Raw genomic sequence first — 17,619 nt, forward strand, 5'->3', positions numbered from 1 at the left:
ATTTTTGACATTGAGGTTATACTATTATTTTGGATTTCAATGTGTTGGTTTCGGTACACAGCCGTATTGCCAGATCAGACACCGATTAATTGACAAAAGTCATTTGTTTTAGACGAAAGTTATTAAAAAAAGGCCAAACTCAATTTAAACATTCCACAGTAATTTGTCATATTGCTTGAAAGATCTGAATTTAAGTCAAAAGGGATAAATGCAAATAATTGGTTAGGAAAATTCGCTCGTTCGAAGAAACTTTTCAACGAATAAGTAAAAAAGAAATGCATTCAACTACTAAATAAATGTTTTGGAGAAAAAGGATCTAAATCATATATTTTTATGTAATTTGATACTATTAAAAAATTATTATTCATATTTATTTATTAAAAAAGAAAACAGAACAGTTCAAACTTACCTCGGCCCAAACTTAGAACCAATCGATGTTGTGCGTCGATTGAAAACACAAGATTTTAATGATCTCTTGGATCTATGCATGTGAGCCGGAAGCAAAACAGCAATCGGCAGTATTCGTGTTCCAAGACGAGCTTAAACCAATAAAAGTTCTTCATGGAAGCAGCATCTCAAAGCAAATGAAGCGCCTAGAGCAACTTAAAACAGGCAATATAAGGAAAACCAGCCGCCGAAGACAAATTATCCTTCACTAAGCGAGCCTTCACGTATAGGCTCACACTAAAGATTTTTTGAGCCCTCGAATTAATGGGCCCATCCGCCTTACGCGCCTGATTTGGCAACTAATATTTTTTTTTTTTGTAGGTGCCCACTTTTGCTTTGAAAATTGGTTCCAAAGAGAATATTTTGAAAAACAATTAAGCCATTTTCGTTATTATTTTACCGTGCTTCCATCATTTGCGTATTTTCTTATGAGATAGTTGTATCATATATCGAATAGGTACTTCCAAGTGCTTTTTCGAATCCGAAAACTATTGTATTAAGATAAAAGCATCACTTACACACTTTTCTATTAACTAAAAACTATTCTTACCGGTTGTATTTTTCATTCCATAATTTACTTATATAAATATTCATATTATATTTGTTCTTAGGAATTGACCAGGTCTCACGGCCGGAAAGCGTGCCTTTAGAGAATCGTTTTTGTAATTAAACAAATTGGAGAATAGTCATCATTACAGAGGAAAGAGGACGCATGAACATTTTGAAATGACGAAAAATTCCCTCAAACTTTATGGTCTTGGCAGAATATTTTTCTTTGACTACAGTAAATTTTTCTTTATTAACGGTTCTCGTAGTATTAATGGTTATCTGAAGTAATTAAAACACCAATTTTAATTTACAAACATGTGTCTTCCATAACTTAAAGATGATGCATAGCAAATCCAATTAAAATGATTGCTTTGACCAAAAAATAGTCCTTAATTGAAGCGCAGAAGTGATAGTAGCATTTTTGAGATTTGCTGGGCAGTTTTAAAGATATTCGTTAATAGACGAAATCCAAAGAATAAAGTAGAAGTGAATTTTCTAAACAACGAACATCGAAATTTCTATACATACATTTCACTGCGGTTAAGGCTAAATTCAGATACTACTTACCGAAATTGCGTATTGCAAATAACGTAAGTAAAAAACTTTAAGAATTCAGTATGACTTCGACGAAGCTAGCTATTTATATAACTAATGTCTTCTCAGTTTGAAAAAAAAATATATATCTTACAGACTAATGTAGATGTTTCAACAAAATTTATAATAATAATCTTAATACACAAGAAGAAAAATATAAATTTTGTACTGTTGCGTCGTACAAACTCTAATATAGCATTCAATTTCCAAATTATATAATTAATATGACTAGTAAAAGTGACCAAGTGAATGGCGATCAGTAACATTCCCCACTAGGAAGGACCTCTCCGAGCCGTTTGATACTAAACGAGGTTTCAGACAGGGTGACTCGCTGTCGTGTGATTTCTTTCACCTGATATTGGCATCATCGGCCTTAACAGCCGCGCTGTTAGTTCTGCCTTCTCCAAACTGGATAAAAAGGGCAAAGCGAATGGGTCTGGTGGCGAACGAGGACAAAACGAAGTACCTCCTGTCTTCAAACAAACAGTCGGCGCATTCGCGTACCGGCACCCACGTCACTGTTGACAGTTATAATTTCGAGGTTGTAAAAGACTTCGTTTATTTAGGAACCAGCATTAACACCGATAACAATGTCAGCCTTGAAATCCAACGTAGAATCTCTCTTGCCAACAAGTGCTACTTTGGACTAAGTAGGCAATTGAGTAGTAAAGTCCTCTCTCGACGAACGAAAATAACACTCTACAAGGCTCTCATCACGACCCTCCTAACGTATGGCGCAGAAGCGACGCTTTGAGTGTTTGAGAGAAAGATTCTGTGGAAGATTTTTGGACCTTTGCACTTTGGCATCGGCGAATATCGCAGACAATGGAACGATGAGCTGTATGAGCTTTACGACGACATAGACATAGCGCAGCGAATAAAGATCCAGCGGTTAGGTTGGCTGGGTCATGTCGTTCGAATCGATACAAACGCACCGGCTCTGAAAGTATTCGATGAGTTACCAGCTGGTGGTATCAGAGGAAGAGGAAGACCTCCTCTGCGTTGGAAAGATCAGGTGGAGAAGGACTTGGTTTCACTTGGTGTGTCCAATTGGCGCCGGTTAGCATGAGAAAGAAACGACTGGCGCGCTTTGTTAAACTCGGCTAAAATCGCGTAAGCGGTTATCGCGCCAATTAAGACGAAGAAGTAAAAGTGACCTTTGCGTCAATAATAACTTGAACATATGAATAGTTCGTTTTTATTCCTTTTTTATTTACTCCATTTTGGTGGGTGTGGGCGCACAAAAAAACGAACATGGTTGCATTTGACTTAAGAAGAAACACCGCTAAGCGCGAATACTGTTAGCTAGAGAACGAAAGCATAACGAACCAAACCGAACTGAACTAAATGTTTTCAAGGGTCAAAAAAATTAAGCAAAACAAGGTATACAAATACCATACTTTTAATCGCATTCAATTCCAGCTCATAACGTATCCCTATGTTTGCAAAAATAACAAAATGAAACTTATTTTCACATACACATGCATAGTTGCATAATTTTATATTGTTATGTAAAAATAAGAGCTTATCTGCGTTTTCTTCTTTCAAGCGGCACCGTCTAGAAGTATAGATCAATCGCTCCATAGCCACACTCGAAGGAGAAGCAGATAGATATTTTGAAAGAACTTTTTCCAATGATTTATTAGCAGTAAATAATCACTGAGATAAGTTAGTTGATGAAAAATAATTTTTCTAATACTATTGCTGTAAATCATTTACATGATAATCATAAAGGCTATCTTGAATTTGTTCTGAATGAATAGAAATTAAACATTGTTCGTTTTTTTGCCGAAGCCGAAACCGAAGTTCGCTCATTACCTACTGTTAACATAAATGTGAACAACAGTTCTCACCTATTGATGATGGTAAAAAGTTTTCCGCTGTTAACTTGACGCATTGCCGCAACAGTTCTCGCACTTTTATGACAAATGCTAAAATTATTTGGGCACATTTTGGAAGTAGAAAATATTTGTGGGATATGCAAAATGCTTTGGTTTTACTACGTTTTCCTTTCGGTGTAGAGGTGTGTCTGCAAAGCATTAGAGCATTACTGCTTCAAAGCAAATGATTAGTACAAATTTTATTGTGTGTCGTGTTTGTTGTACGTTTGTTGAATGTACGATTTAAACAAGCTGATACTATGTTTCCTGCTGAAAAACTTAAAAAATACTTTTTTTATCTATAAAATACGTTCACATAATTAAAACAAATATACAAGAAAATCAAAAAATAAGCCTTTGTTTGAACAAGAGTGCATTATAGCATTTCTTTGACCACCGCTGTACGAGTACATACAAGGTGGTACAAAATTTTCGTGTTGGAATAATTTTTTTACTAACTAAAAAAAAGTGATTTTGAGTTGTGAAAATCTTTATTTTGACCTTTACGCGTTCCGTTGCTTGTCTGTTTGTATACTGTCGTACGATGCCATTACACAAGTGCATACATGCATTTTCATGTCGTCCTGCAAACGGAGGGATCTACAGTAAGTAGGCCGTAACCAGGCTTTCAGAAACAAAGGACAAAAAAAAAAAATAAATAAATAATATATATAAAAGAAAGAAAGAAACAAAAAAAATTGTCAGAGAATTATATGTTTTGAATTATACGATATGAACTATAAAACTAAAAAGGTAGTATAAAAAGTATGCGTAGTACTTCAATTTTACTAGTTTTTTCCAGTTATTTACTAAAAGCTACACAACAGTTTTGTATTACCAAATACTCGGAAAGGTACTCTAGGGTTATTTTAAACAGACCCATCTAAGTAATGAAGTAGGAAAGCGAAACACAAATGTTTGTAAACCTATAAATGCATAATATTAGGGTCATTCTAAAATTAAGCAAGCCTTACCATTTTTTACTATTGAAATATCTTTTTTTTAAGGGGCGTCAGCGTTTATTTGCATTTGGCGTTTAAAAATTTGTTATACTGAGGCTGCTATTTATATCCTAGTCTTGGGCACTTCTAGTGGTGTCAGGCGCCATTTTACGCGTTCATTGAAAAATTTGACACATTTTACCTTAAACGCATTCTAAACTTTTTGACGGATGTGTGAGTCGTATTACTGTTGTTTGTAGTGGCTTTAAAAATTCATTTCGGTAAAAAAATGGTATTAAACCGTAAACATTTTCGTACGATTATTTTTAACAATTTTCGACTTGGATTAACAAGACAAGAATGCATCGACGAACATAAATTATTATACGGATAATCACGAAGAATATTCTGAAAATCAATAATACCGTTTTCAACTCCCAATGCTAATTATTTTCTTGTTAAGCCAGAAATATAAATAGCAACCCTCGTATGTACATATTTTCAATTCAACGTGAATCCACAAATGGTGGCTTTGATATAGCAACTGTATTTTCTTCTCACGATTGCAAAAACAAAATATGTGGCCTTGCCGGCGTAATCTTGTTTGAATTCGCTTTGTAGAAAATTTTTAGTTTTTCAAATCCAGTTGAGTTGCCAAAATAGCTACTTTCAACTGATCAAGCATTGAGTTGCTTTGCTGCGTGTCACAGTGCTTTCTGAGTGGGCAAACATCAAAAATTTTGTTGTCCCTAATATAGACGAATTTGGTATTGTTGGAATGCTTCAAAAAGAAAAATTTTTAATGTTCTTAGTGTTAATTTCATCGAAAATATAAAATCTATGAAAAAATAAGTTTGATTTTTGTGTTCAGCTACTCTAGTTCATTATGGAAAACACTTTCACCAAACCCCTATTTTTGCCCATTTTTTATATGGAGCCATAACACAGTAGGTTGTTTATTCTTCCTCTTTGCTCTGTACACGAGCAAAGCCATTGTTACTCGGCTTCATAACACGACACTATGATTTGTCTATCATGGCATCAGTTAGTAAGAAACGCGGAAAAATAACTGCTGCACCTTGTTAAATTTGTCCTAATCACTTCACAGGTGGCAAAGCCCTGATTGCATAAAAAAAGCTCAACGGAATTGCAGTCAATGAATTTCCTTGAGGGCACTCCTGACCTTTCAAGTTTTGTTTTAGAAACTGAACTGCATTACCCTGTCGTGCCACAAGTTTTAAAGCAAATTTGAAAAGTACTTTCACTTAAGCGGCTTACTGCTCGTGTGGTCTTCGGCAAAATTCATATTACACGTATATATGCATAAGTAAATGCACATATGCACATCCATATGTACTTATATATAGTCTAGTTTCTCGCACTTTACTGTTCTGACTAGTGTTGCAAGCAATGGAAAAAAGTTCATGGTTAGTAAATGTCACGTGTTAAATGCCTTATAAAGTTATAATGTAATTTTGTATTGATGCACGTTTGAGAGAGTACTCGGCTCGTCAATTTGACAGAGTCAGCTGTCGAGTTCACGTGTGCAATTGCAGAGTTTTTCTTACATATATATTTTTGTATTCAAACTTTTGTTTCCTTTTTATTCTCTAACTTGTTTATATTAACCTTCTCTAACTTCTAATTTTTGTTAACAAACTATTTTGACACTCTCTAACATCTCCCCCTCGCCCAGTTTTCGACATCAACCTATGCAATCCTGCCTTGTTCTATCATTCTTGGCATTGATGCTTTATTAAGATGCTTTAAGGGTTCAATAGGGGTTTCAAGCAGGGACAGATCAATATTGGAAGGTTGTAGTGGCCATGTTGTTTAAACGGCAACTGTCAAATTTATTGATAAAACTTTATTATAAACAATTTCAAGTGCAGGCCACTAAGATCGCTTGACTAATCGATATGGCTCTGCAGAATTTTTCTTGCGGGGGTTACCCATGCCAATAATCAAATTCATCACGATTGCAGCAGAGTCTTAGCAAATTTGATCACTTGGCTGCGTGCCAAAATGCGAAGCCGCGGTGGATATTTGAACGATGCCATATTCCAGATATAATGATATCGCACATCGGTTGGAAAGTCCCGTGCCTAACAAAGAATTTTTTACTCAAAATCAACGTTATTTCTATCAAGAACAACGCACGCTCTAAGATTTAAATATCACTTTTGTAGAACGATTTATCTCTTGCCTCGAAATACCTAGGCCTCAGTTTCAGCGACAAACTCTTCATTCAATCGAAATTTCTTACCGGCGAACATTTTTTTAGGTCTGCAAACAGCCAGTAGTCGCTGGATGGATGTGGGAGCGATTCAAAGTTCAATTCATGTAGTATTGCCAGTATCAACAAGTTCTTGTTTTTGGTCAACAGTGAGTAAACGTGCCACCCACTTTGAAGAGAGCTTTCTCCTGCTCATGCACCATAAAGCCAACACGCTTTTTGATATCTTTACAATGCCAGCTCACTCATGCAACTTCACTTTTCGATTATTTAAAACGATGTTGGGGACTTTTTATGTTTTCTGGTGCTACCGTCTCATTTTGATGTCCCCTTCGATGTTCATCATCGGTGTCTCTACGACCACGTTTGCCGTCAGCAAATCAGCGTTTTATTGTTTGTTTTTTTTTTCATCAAGAAGCAGTGTAAAATTAAAACACGCAATTCTTTTTGATTCATTGTGTTGAAAATAACGAACTAATGAATAGAATGTTATGAAATTTTAACAGCTGTTAGCTTAAGGTTAGTACTAACTGAAAAAAAGTGAATGTAATAAAACAAGTTCATCTATTTGCTAGGAGCGGGACTTTTCAGCCCATGTGTTATATGGGCCTCTCAATTGAAAAAGGAATTTCGTTATTACGATTTATTATATTATTTATTTATTTATTTATTTCATTTCGATCCATTCTTATTGGATAATCCTTAAATAATCTTTGTGTTTTATATTAGCGCCACTAGAGTTAAAAAATCATGAGCACTATATATGTATCTGTGATTAAATAAGCAATTTGCATGGATTTTAGATATGTCTTTTAAAATGATTACTTAAATTAGTCATTCTTTCTTTACATAAAACTCGACCTCTAAATAATAATAATACTGTATCGTATTTACCTTTGACCGAGTGACGATACTTTGTCTATATAGATCTGAAGTTAAACTTTCCATCACAATGACCGAATGGTTCTTTGTTGCTTTAAGTCTAAGCAATTCCCAAGCCGAGGCCAGAATAAAGGTATCTAAAGTTATCTTTTAAGATAGCCAAGCAGCCATCAAAGTCTAACCTAACGTGATGTTTACATCTAGGAGTGATGTGATACTCTTTAACTTCTAGCTGTAAAAAAACAGTTTTGCAGTGCTGAATACTTGACCATATTTATCTTCCAGATTTACTAAGTGGGTAAAAGACGAGTACCAGTACGGTTAAAAATAAGTGAGCTCAAAGAAACGAAGCTGTTTGGTTGCCATATTGTTAATTAAAAAAAAGCTTCGATCAGGCACAAGATTATCTATTAATAAAACTAATTTCTCTTGCCCGATTGATTTTAGATGAATCTCCAAGGACTTGTGATGATCACCGCAAGGGACGGCTCCACACAAACAGCGATAACTTTTACAATTATTAATTTTTTTTTTTTGAAATTTTGTTAAAGATAAGTCGAAAAATGATGCATTAATGCTATGTTTTTATTTTTGTAAAATAAAGCAACTGACTAGTAAAAAAAAATATTGGAAATCATCATTTTTCGAGCCTCTACTACCACTAACCCTTTAACTGATTCACTTTTTGCGCTTTGTACGGCAACATGTGTAAGTTTTTCACTAAAATTCGCTGAAGGCTCCAACTGGTTATACCCAATTGCGTGCAGTTCGTCTAGTTGATGTTTCTTCGTTCTCAGCAACATTGACAGTCATACCAGCGATAATTTCGGTCGGTGGCGGCCACACAATGCAAGATCTTGTGTGGTACCAACCTGTTCGAGTTGCCATTGGCTGCTGAGGAGCGACCGCCATTATAAACAATTTTTTCTATCAATTAAGTTTTCATTTAGAGTTTCGAACCTGTGTACTTCCGAATGATATTCATGCACCAAACTTTTCGGCTGCGGCGACCGGCAAATCTAATTAGACCTTTTTTCAAAGCGTAATTACGATCTTTACCGTGCGTGATATATTCTGTTTGATTGATGGTCAATTTTATTCTGGCATAATTTTGCTACATATATTCGTATACTATTTCAATCTAAATTTGCCGGTATTATTGTAAATAATAACACACATACTTACACACAAATACTAAGCCTAACACCCAACCATAGAGGAATGCATACAGACTTAAATAGTTATAATACATCCACACAGCATCAATTCAAAGCACATTTGCACTTGCGCTTTTATAAAATGTTCGCTAGTGCTCTCCCCACAAGCACACGATTCGCATCAGCTGAGCCTTTCGACATTCATCTGACTGTTCCCTCTGCGCTGGACTACCGTCGGCGTCGTCAATGTTCATGCTGTTTTTCTACTGTGCCGTTTTGGCGCTTTATCAATGCTGACATAGCTGAGTGTACACTTTGCATTCATGCTAGCTTCGGCAGCCTCGTGTGCAGGGCAGCAGCAGTTAACAGCAACGACACATGCAGACGATGTTGACGACGGCGACGGCGACAGCACCGTGCCGACGCAAATGAGCCTTTTAATGCTCCAAGTTCGCAGCATCTTCTGAACGAATTTCAGTCGAGTTCAAGCAGCCGAACGTTATGGATGCTAAAACATAAAAACGGAAATGAAATAAGAAAAGAAAACTAAAATCGAGCGGGTAATTGAATTTGGCTGATGATGGTAGTAAGTGTGGCATAAATCGTTGAAGTGAATATAAAAAACGAGTAGGTGAATGCTTGAGCACTAAACAGAGGTGAGCATTCATGCGTACGCTTTTGAGTTGTGTTTGTGTGCATACTTATAAAACGGAAATGCTTTCGGCGCCATCTTGGAATTCCTTTTGTGCGTTAGTTGAAATTGAAAAGTGTGTTAAAAAGTGAATGGTTCAAAAAAGTAAGAGATTCGACGGTGGCTGTTAATGAGAGTTTAATTTGTGATTCTACTAAAGTGCACACGTTGACGCTTCTACGTGTATGTGTTGAATATATTTATAATATAAAAGTACTTTCCCTGGGTTTCGTTATATTTGCATGTGTAGTAAGTATTTATATTTTACAAAGAAATCATTGATAACATTAATTGCGGCGACTTGGCATTTGCTGATATGACTGAGTCTGTAGCTAAGTAGCAAGCAAATGGATGTTTTCGCCGCCAGTGAGACAGTTTGACGTACGACAATTTGGCCGGCTGAATGTTTATGCGTATTGTTTTTTTTATGCGCCGCTCGATCGTAGTTGGGATGAATATGTGGCGTTTGTTGTCAACAGCTTATCAGTTACCCTGCTGTCATTGCCACTACTACTGCCGATATGCTGACTTTCTACAGCTCGCTATGCTGATGTGTTTCATATTACAGTTTTTGTTTGACTTACTGCAAATGCAGCCGCGACGATAGCTAAAAATAATACTTAAAGTAACACGCGGCCTCAGTATAATTTTGTTTCCCCATTTTTTCAGTATTGTTTTGTTTTTTTTTGGTACACATTCTATTCGTATTGTTCATTTTTATTGCATTGTTCTGCATTAAACATCTTCTTTTCTTTACCTATGTGCAGCTAGCTGCAATGCTTGCGCATTAATTTATTTTATCTTTGTTTATTTTTCCGCTTGAATTGAAAGGCGCGCAAAGAAAGCATTCGAAAAAGGATTAATTGCTACATTAATGAAATCAGAAAAAAAAAAAACTGTACTGAGATATGTATGTACGATATGCAACATAAACATAAGAATAGAAAAAATTTGGACATGCATATCAGTCGTCTAATCAGATAACAGGGTGCGTACGGTATTTGAGGACAACTTGGGAGTAAAAATAATTAGCTTTATTTTGGACAAAAATTAATTAAACGTCACGAATTTTTTACACAATATTAACTTATTATATTATATATGTATATATAAATCCTTCAATAAAATTTACATTAGCTGCAATAACCCCCTCGATCCGGGTCCGGAAACGATTGCATGCGCGAATCAAATGCTCCTTATTCATATTGACCATAACGGTATAAACTGCAGCCTTCAGAAAAGAAACGGTGTGATGAGGATGCTTACTGGTTTACGTAGGAACGAAGGATTTATAGCGGATTCATGGACATTCGCTCATTCGCTAGGCCTTCAATAATTTTCATAGATCCTCGTCAACGATCGCTTGCTTTTCTTGAATAAATTGTGCAGATTGGACACTGTCAGAACTTTCCTCGTGGTTTTGCGTTTTGAAACTGATTCTGCATCGCCGACTGATGCTTCTAATTCCACGTCTTGTCTGAAAAAGAGCAAAAAAGAAAATATAAGTAAAAGTTTCGGAAAGATTGTCAATATATGCATGCCCTCAAATACCGCATGCATGTTTTCATATAAATCGCTTGAATTTATATGTATTCAAATGTTATATGTAGAAAAATTTAAAATGCCTATTCCGTAGGAATGCTTTTCTACTACGATCCGTTTATAGGAACAAAGAGACTTTATATGAATAATTTTAAACTTTTATCATCAGCTATTCATACGACTTTTCAATTTAACTCCTCCAGCCTCCTCTCGATCGGTTGGTGGAAAAAGCGCCACTAGAGTCTGATGAAGTGGTTAACGATAGGAAAAGAAATTTAATTAAAGCAGCAACGTGGTGAGCTATCAAATTGATTCTAGTTTTATATTGGAGCTACATCCATACTTCAAGCAGTCGGTTACTTCAAGCTGTGGATTCAATTTTTGATTGAAACGGTCCAATATATCCGACGTTATTCTGGCAATAGAGCCTAGAATGTTTGCCTCGTTCTTGCCCAAAGTGGTTATTTTGCTTGAATTACTACTTGACTTAGACCCAGAGAAAATTCGCAGGACGGCCAATTAATAACTCCCGTATGAGATGACCCTGCCGTCAAATTTCTCCTTCACAACTTCGAGCATTGTGTGCTGGTATGGCATCGGTTAACCTATTTCCTTATCGAGAACCATTGCCAGCTACTTCAATTCGAAAGAAATAAGTTCCGATGATGCCGCCATGGCATAAATCGCACCAAAAAGGCCCTCATTGGCGGATGCATTGATATTTAGTCGAACACTTGTAGATTGTGCTTGCTTCCACAATGAAAATTTGGCTTGTTTACATAGTCTCCCTGAGCCAAAAATGCGCCTCGTCCGAGAAGGTGATGTTTTGGTCAAAATCCGGATCCACGGTCTACATTAGGAAACTCACGAAGCTGTCTGTTTTCTTTCGGCTTCAACTCCTGTGTCATCCCAATTTATATTGATGTAGACCCAAGTTCAACCGTAAAAAAGCCGGGTTGACTTTCTGGCAACGCCTAATTCAGCTAATTTTGAGTCTTTTTCGGTACTGGCTGCTGCAGCGTTTACGTTTTCTTCACTTCGGACAAATCTCTGTATGGTAGTGATATATGCTAAAAAAGATTGCACTCACGCTCAAACTTTTTCATTCTAACGACCGACTTCACGATCAAATTCACGTTGCATATTTACAATTGCGCCGGAATTTCAATACTACTTTTTAATAATTTTTACAGCTGGATGAATTTGTAACTTTGACAGATGTTAAAACAATTGGAAAAATTATCTTTGCAATCTTCAATCTGCGATGATAACGTTTTGCCTCATGTCGCGAAAGCGGTGAAGACATACCCAAAAAATATTCACCCGCCCTACTTGCGCTCTTAAGCGAATTGGCCTATAGCCCCTTTACTTGTAAACAATTCGCTTGACAGCGCTTCGTTGGTCTTTGATATTGAAAATTTCTGTATATATGCTCGTATACCCCCGGATGTGTTCATTTCTTTTTGCAATTTTTCGTCGCTGATCGCCAATTTTATATTAAATTATTATATACATTAATTAATTTCTTATTAATAACGGCATTGTTAGAACATATTTTGCGTATTAAGCGTTTTGTTGCAGATCATTCTCACAGCGTACCAAGCTATCAGTTTGTCATAGAAACTGAAGCCAAGCAAAGAAAAGTGAGCAAAACAAACTTACAATGGGTCACCTTAAGTGGTAGACAGGGCGGGCCGTAGAGAGCATATCCGGGCCCGGGGGAAAATCCGGGCCCCGGGGGAAAATTGCAAATGCGGGCCCTTTCAAATGATGTCTAATTCATATAAATACGTATAATCTCGAGTCCAGGCCCTTCTGAAAACTCCGGGCCCGGGGGAAAAAAGTACCCGATCCCCCCCCCCCTCGACGGGCCTGGTGGTAGGTGAACCGAAAATAGTAGGATATTGTTATTATCCGCAGGATTAAGTTCATTTGACTTACTAATATTTTCATTTATTATTTATTTTTTATTTCAAAATGTAAAGCACTAACCATATAATAAAATTTAATTTATTACTTTTATTGATTTTTTTGGATTTGAAAATTTAAAAAATGTTTTCACAAATAGAATAACTTTAAAATTTAAATTTTATTTATTTATTTAAAGTTATTCAATAATTTTAAAATTTTTGTTTTGTATTTCGATTTTTTCAAATTAATCAACCGAAAAAATTGTACGTCACTCTGTGTAGGTATAATGCGTTTAAGAAGACGTTAGTGGGTGGCTGCTACTCCGCGTTTGAACCCCACTGTGGATATGAAACACCAAATGAAGCACTAAAAGCGGTCGCAATCTTGGCAGGTAATAGCGAACCTCCGAGTGCTTTTCTGCCATGAAAAAGCTCCTCATAAAAAACATCTATCGTTCGGAGGCTCCATCAAACCGTGGGTAGATCTATTAGTGCAACAACGTTTAAAGGCACACCACTGATTGGAGCCACAAGTTCAGCCAAACATCTAACAAAGGATGTATTCGCTTACGTACAGCGGACGTGGACACAACGTATGTTTGAAATCATTTTGATCAAAACGATTTTTATATTTCATCAACGGACAAAATTCTAAAAAATCCTTAGGACGCAAGAAAAATGAAAGCCCCGAAAGTTAAAATTCCAGTCTTTATATAGATAACGCAGCATGTCACCCAATGGAATTCAACTTACCAAAAATCGACTTTTTTTGCCTCCAAACACAACGGCAGTAATTTTTAATTTTTTTGTAGATGCTGACATTTTAAAACACTTGCTACCTAAATCTGGCACTGCAAGATAAGTTTCTGCGCTATCAAAAGCTATTAGTGTACTTGAAGCTGTGTATTTCATTAAAACATCTTGCAGTAAAGTAAAAGCAACACTAATCCAAAATTGCTTCCATAAAGCAGGATATCCAGAAATTGATGGTAGTCTTCCCGATTTTGATCAATCTATAAATGTTTCAGGAATGACGCAATTTGGCTCCAAAAAACAAAAACAACAACAATTAAATTCTGTTATAAGAACAGTACAGGTGTACCCGTTTCTGAAAAAGAGAATGTGGAATAAAGAAAGATCAGAAATCAAATCGAATAAAATATATGCACATCATATGTCAAATATACATATTTCTGCTAACTAATAGTCATTTAGCGTGTCTTCTTGTGCTATCGAACTAAGTATTACGAAAATTCCCACTGGAACGATCCGGATCATTTTTGTGGGTGCTGTCAGCACTAATGAAAAACTTCTATTTTGGTATTATGAAGAAGAAGACACATAAACAATGTGTTACATTCTTCTACAAGAATTGTTCGAGACTTTACGACCAACTTCCGATAAATAGAATTGGGCTCGCTCAAAAAATATTTATTGAGCAGGCATTGGGTTCCCTACGTTTTGATTCCATCTATAATTCTTGGCTAAAGCTCACTTTCCTTAATTTTCAGTGTTGTTAATGCCATCATCGACTGTCCAGTTCAACTTGAGCGGATAAGCTTTAATGTTCCATAAAGAATTCCTCGCAATTTTTACCCATTTTATGAGGGAAAACTTCAGACTAAATTTGCAAGTAATGCACCTATTGTACCTTGAGACTATAATTCATTATCCAAGTCTAGCTTGATTTCGCTTCAACTAGATCCTGGTTGGTTTCGCTTTATCTAGATCTAATTTTGTAAAAAAAGTAAAATTATTTGATGAATATTGAATTTATTGGGATGGCAACTAAGTAAATGCGGATTTTGTTTAGAAAATCAAAGACAATTTTTTCATGGAACTAAATAACTTTATTCTGTAATGTACTTCCCATTTTAATCAATGACCTTTTGCCATCTTTCAGGCAGCATCATAATCCCACGTTCATAACACTTCTGGTTTTTATCAGCAAAAAACTGAATCAGGTACGATTTAGCATCATCATCATTATTGAAATGTGTACCATTCAAGGAGTTTTGTAAAGATCGAAACAAAAAGTAATCAGATGGTGCAAGATCAGGACTATATGGTGGATGTGGCAAAACATCCCAAGCAAGCTCCAATAATTTTTGCCGAGTGGCCAAAGATGTGTGTGCCCTTGCATTCTCATGATGGAATACAATACTTTTTTGATTTGTCGATTCGGGCCGCTTTCTTCTTTAACTGCATTGTTTAATTTCGTTAGTTGTTCAATGCAGACATCAGAATTGATCGTTCGGTTGGGTGGTAAGAGTTCAAAGTAGACAATTCCTTTGTAATCCCACCAAACTGGTAACAAAACTTTCTTTTGAAGAATATCAGCTTTTGATGTTGTTTGAGTTGGTTCACCTGGCCTGATAGACGATCTTTTTTGCTTGATTTTCTTGTAAACAAACCATTTTTCATCGCCAGTTATCAGTCGTTTTAAAAATGGATCCTTTTCATCACGTTTCTTTAGCAAATCGCAGCTGTTATGCGTTGCGTTAAATGCGTTTCTTTCAGTTCGTGAGGAACCAAAGTATCGAGTTTATGAACATAGCCAAGTTCTTTTAAGTGATTTTCAATGCATGTATGTGATAGATGAAGCTTCTCTGCAATCTCACTGTTGTACTGTGACGATCCGAATCGATTATTGCTTTGATTAGGATGTCATCAACTTCAACTGGACGACCAGAGCATTTTTCATCTTTGAGTGAGCTTGTGATGCGGTTTTCCTTGTTCCTTTTGATTTTCAATTACTTATTTGGATTGGTAATATTTTAGTTGCCAAATTTGGCTTGTTTTTCTTTACATTTTTGTTTTGTCTGTAAGGTAATTTGTACTATAGATTATTAAAATAAATAAATAAAATGTATTCGGGATACTTAAAACAAGACGAAATTAGACGATTAGTTAATTTCAAGAAAAATAAAGACTTGGATTCAATCTTTAAAATATTTCTAATAATTTTATGTGAATGTATTCTACACAGCAATTGCTGTCGGGAACATGACATCATAGGAGATGAAAGACCTATAATTCCAAATTCGCTGACCCTTGCACTCTGAAATTATTATATACGTCTTTCGCTCGATCCAATTTGGAATACGCTAATTTCATTTGGATGCCAAGTCATATAATATACACAAAAAGAATTGAGTGGGTTCAAAACTTTTTTCTTAGAAAAACTCTATGTTCATTGAACTTTGTTGAACCAATTCCAACCTATCAATCACGTCTGCTTTGGTTTAACCTAAAGTTATTGGAAGTAAGATAAGTCCTCTCGCTTTTATTTGTTTATAGTATAATCAATGGAAGTTTTGACTGCCCATTTTTTTTTGGAAAGAATTAATTTCAAAATATTCAATATTCTTGGTAGCTCTTTACCTTTCTGTGGTGCTAAATGGTTCTTGGTCGAGCATTAAGTGAATTTAATTTAATCTCGGGTTCTATCCAACTAGATTTTTCATACCCGAAAAGTATATTTTTATTTATTTTGTATCTATTTTTTAGATATTTAAATCATGTTCGGTAGTTATTCTGCTTTTCGTTGTAATTAGTCTGTAAGAAGCTTGTTCATAGACTAAATAATAAAAAATAAAATAAAATAATATATTAATACGTTATTACAACTGTAAATTCGCGTTTTTCAAGGGCTTATCGATTTGACATAGCAGCTTATGCTTAATAACACACCATTCCAGTTTTTTGCAAAATATCTTATTAAACATTAAATTTATCTCTGAAATAAATGCTTTTGTAATTCACTTCATATAATTTCATATTTAACTATACATTGACTTGCTGGTGCTATTAGAAAAGGATATGCTGCAAACTATTGACGAAAAACATAATGAACAGAACGAATCATAAACTGAACCAATGTGATCTCCATGAGGATCACATGATTGTTGTTGTATTTGCATGCAAAATGTTTATCCGCACCCCGATTATTGAACGCGACTTTTAGCTCCTGGGCGATGCTACGACTACTAACCTGCCGTGACCGGCAGGTTTTATCGATTATTTCTGTGATTTTATCGAAAGAAACATCAAAAATGCCTGAACGGAATCGGCGAAACCGAATTCGCGAATATGTCGGGATTAGAGAACAAAAACAAATTTTAATCATCGAAAATCACTTTATTGTTTTTCAAAATATTCTCCATGAAGATCTATACACTTTTGTATGCGTTTGAACCAATTGTCGAAGCACTTTTGCCACTCTGAATGAGGTACCTCCAAAACATGCATTCTGAATGCCGCAACCTCTTCTTCAGGTGTCGAAAAACGTTGACCTCTCAGTTTGTTTTTTACGTACGGGAATAAAAAGAAATCATTCGGTGCCAAGTCAGGACTATACGGCGGATGACCCATTAATTCGATGTTTTGGGTGCTCAAAAATGCAGTTGTTTGAGCCGACGTGTGAGAGCTCGCATTGTCCTGGTGAAGAGTGATCCGTCTTTGGCGGTTGGTTTTCCTAATTTCTTGGAAGACAACTGGCAAACAAATGGTTGTGTACCACTCAGAATTTACTGTTCCGCGTTGTTCTAGTGGTACGGTTGCGACATGTCCAGTTTTTCCGAAAAAACAGGCGACCATTTGCTTGGAAGTGCTTCGTGCGCGAACAACTTTTGTTGGATTTGGCTCATCTTGGAACACCCATACAGTCGGCTGCTGTTTACTTTCGGGCTCACACGCGTAAATCCATGATTCATCACCTGTCACGATGTCATAGACGTGTTTCGAAGCCCCGCGATCGTATTTTTTGAGCATTTCCTTCGACCAATCGA

At 35.9% G+C, this 17,619-nt stretch overlaps 1 protein-coding gene across 5 annotated transcripts in view; it reads left to right on the forward strand.

Moving 5' to 3' along the window:
* The first annotated feature begins 9,169 nt into the window (after window positions 1–9,169).
* Window positions 9,170–17,619, forward strand: part of LOC128854836 (uncharacterized) — a 153,475-nt gene continuing 145,025 nt past the window's right edge. For 2 of the 5 annotated variants that reach the window (XM_054089253.1, XM_054089252.1), the window contains exon 1: window positions 9,170–9,626. The gene's annotated coding sequence lies outside the window, so the exon portion shown is untranslated. The remainder of the gene's footprint in view (window positions 9,627–17,619) is intronic. The other 3 variants (XM_054089256.1, XM_054089254.1, XM_054089255.1) reach the window with 2 other exon arrangements.

The sequence above is a fragment of the Anastrepha ludens genome, chromosome 2 (genome assembly GCF_028408465.1).
Source record: "Anastrepha ludens isolate Willacy chromosome 2, idAnaLude1.1, whole genome shotgun sequence".
NCBI lineage: Eukaryota > Metazoa > Arthropoda > Insecta > Diptera > Tephritidae > Anastrepha > Anastrepha ludens.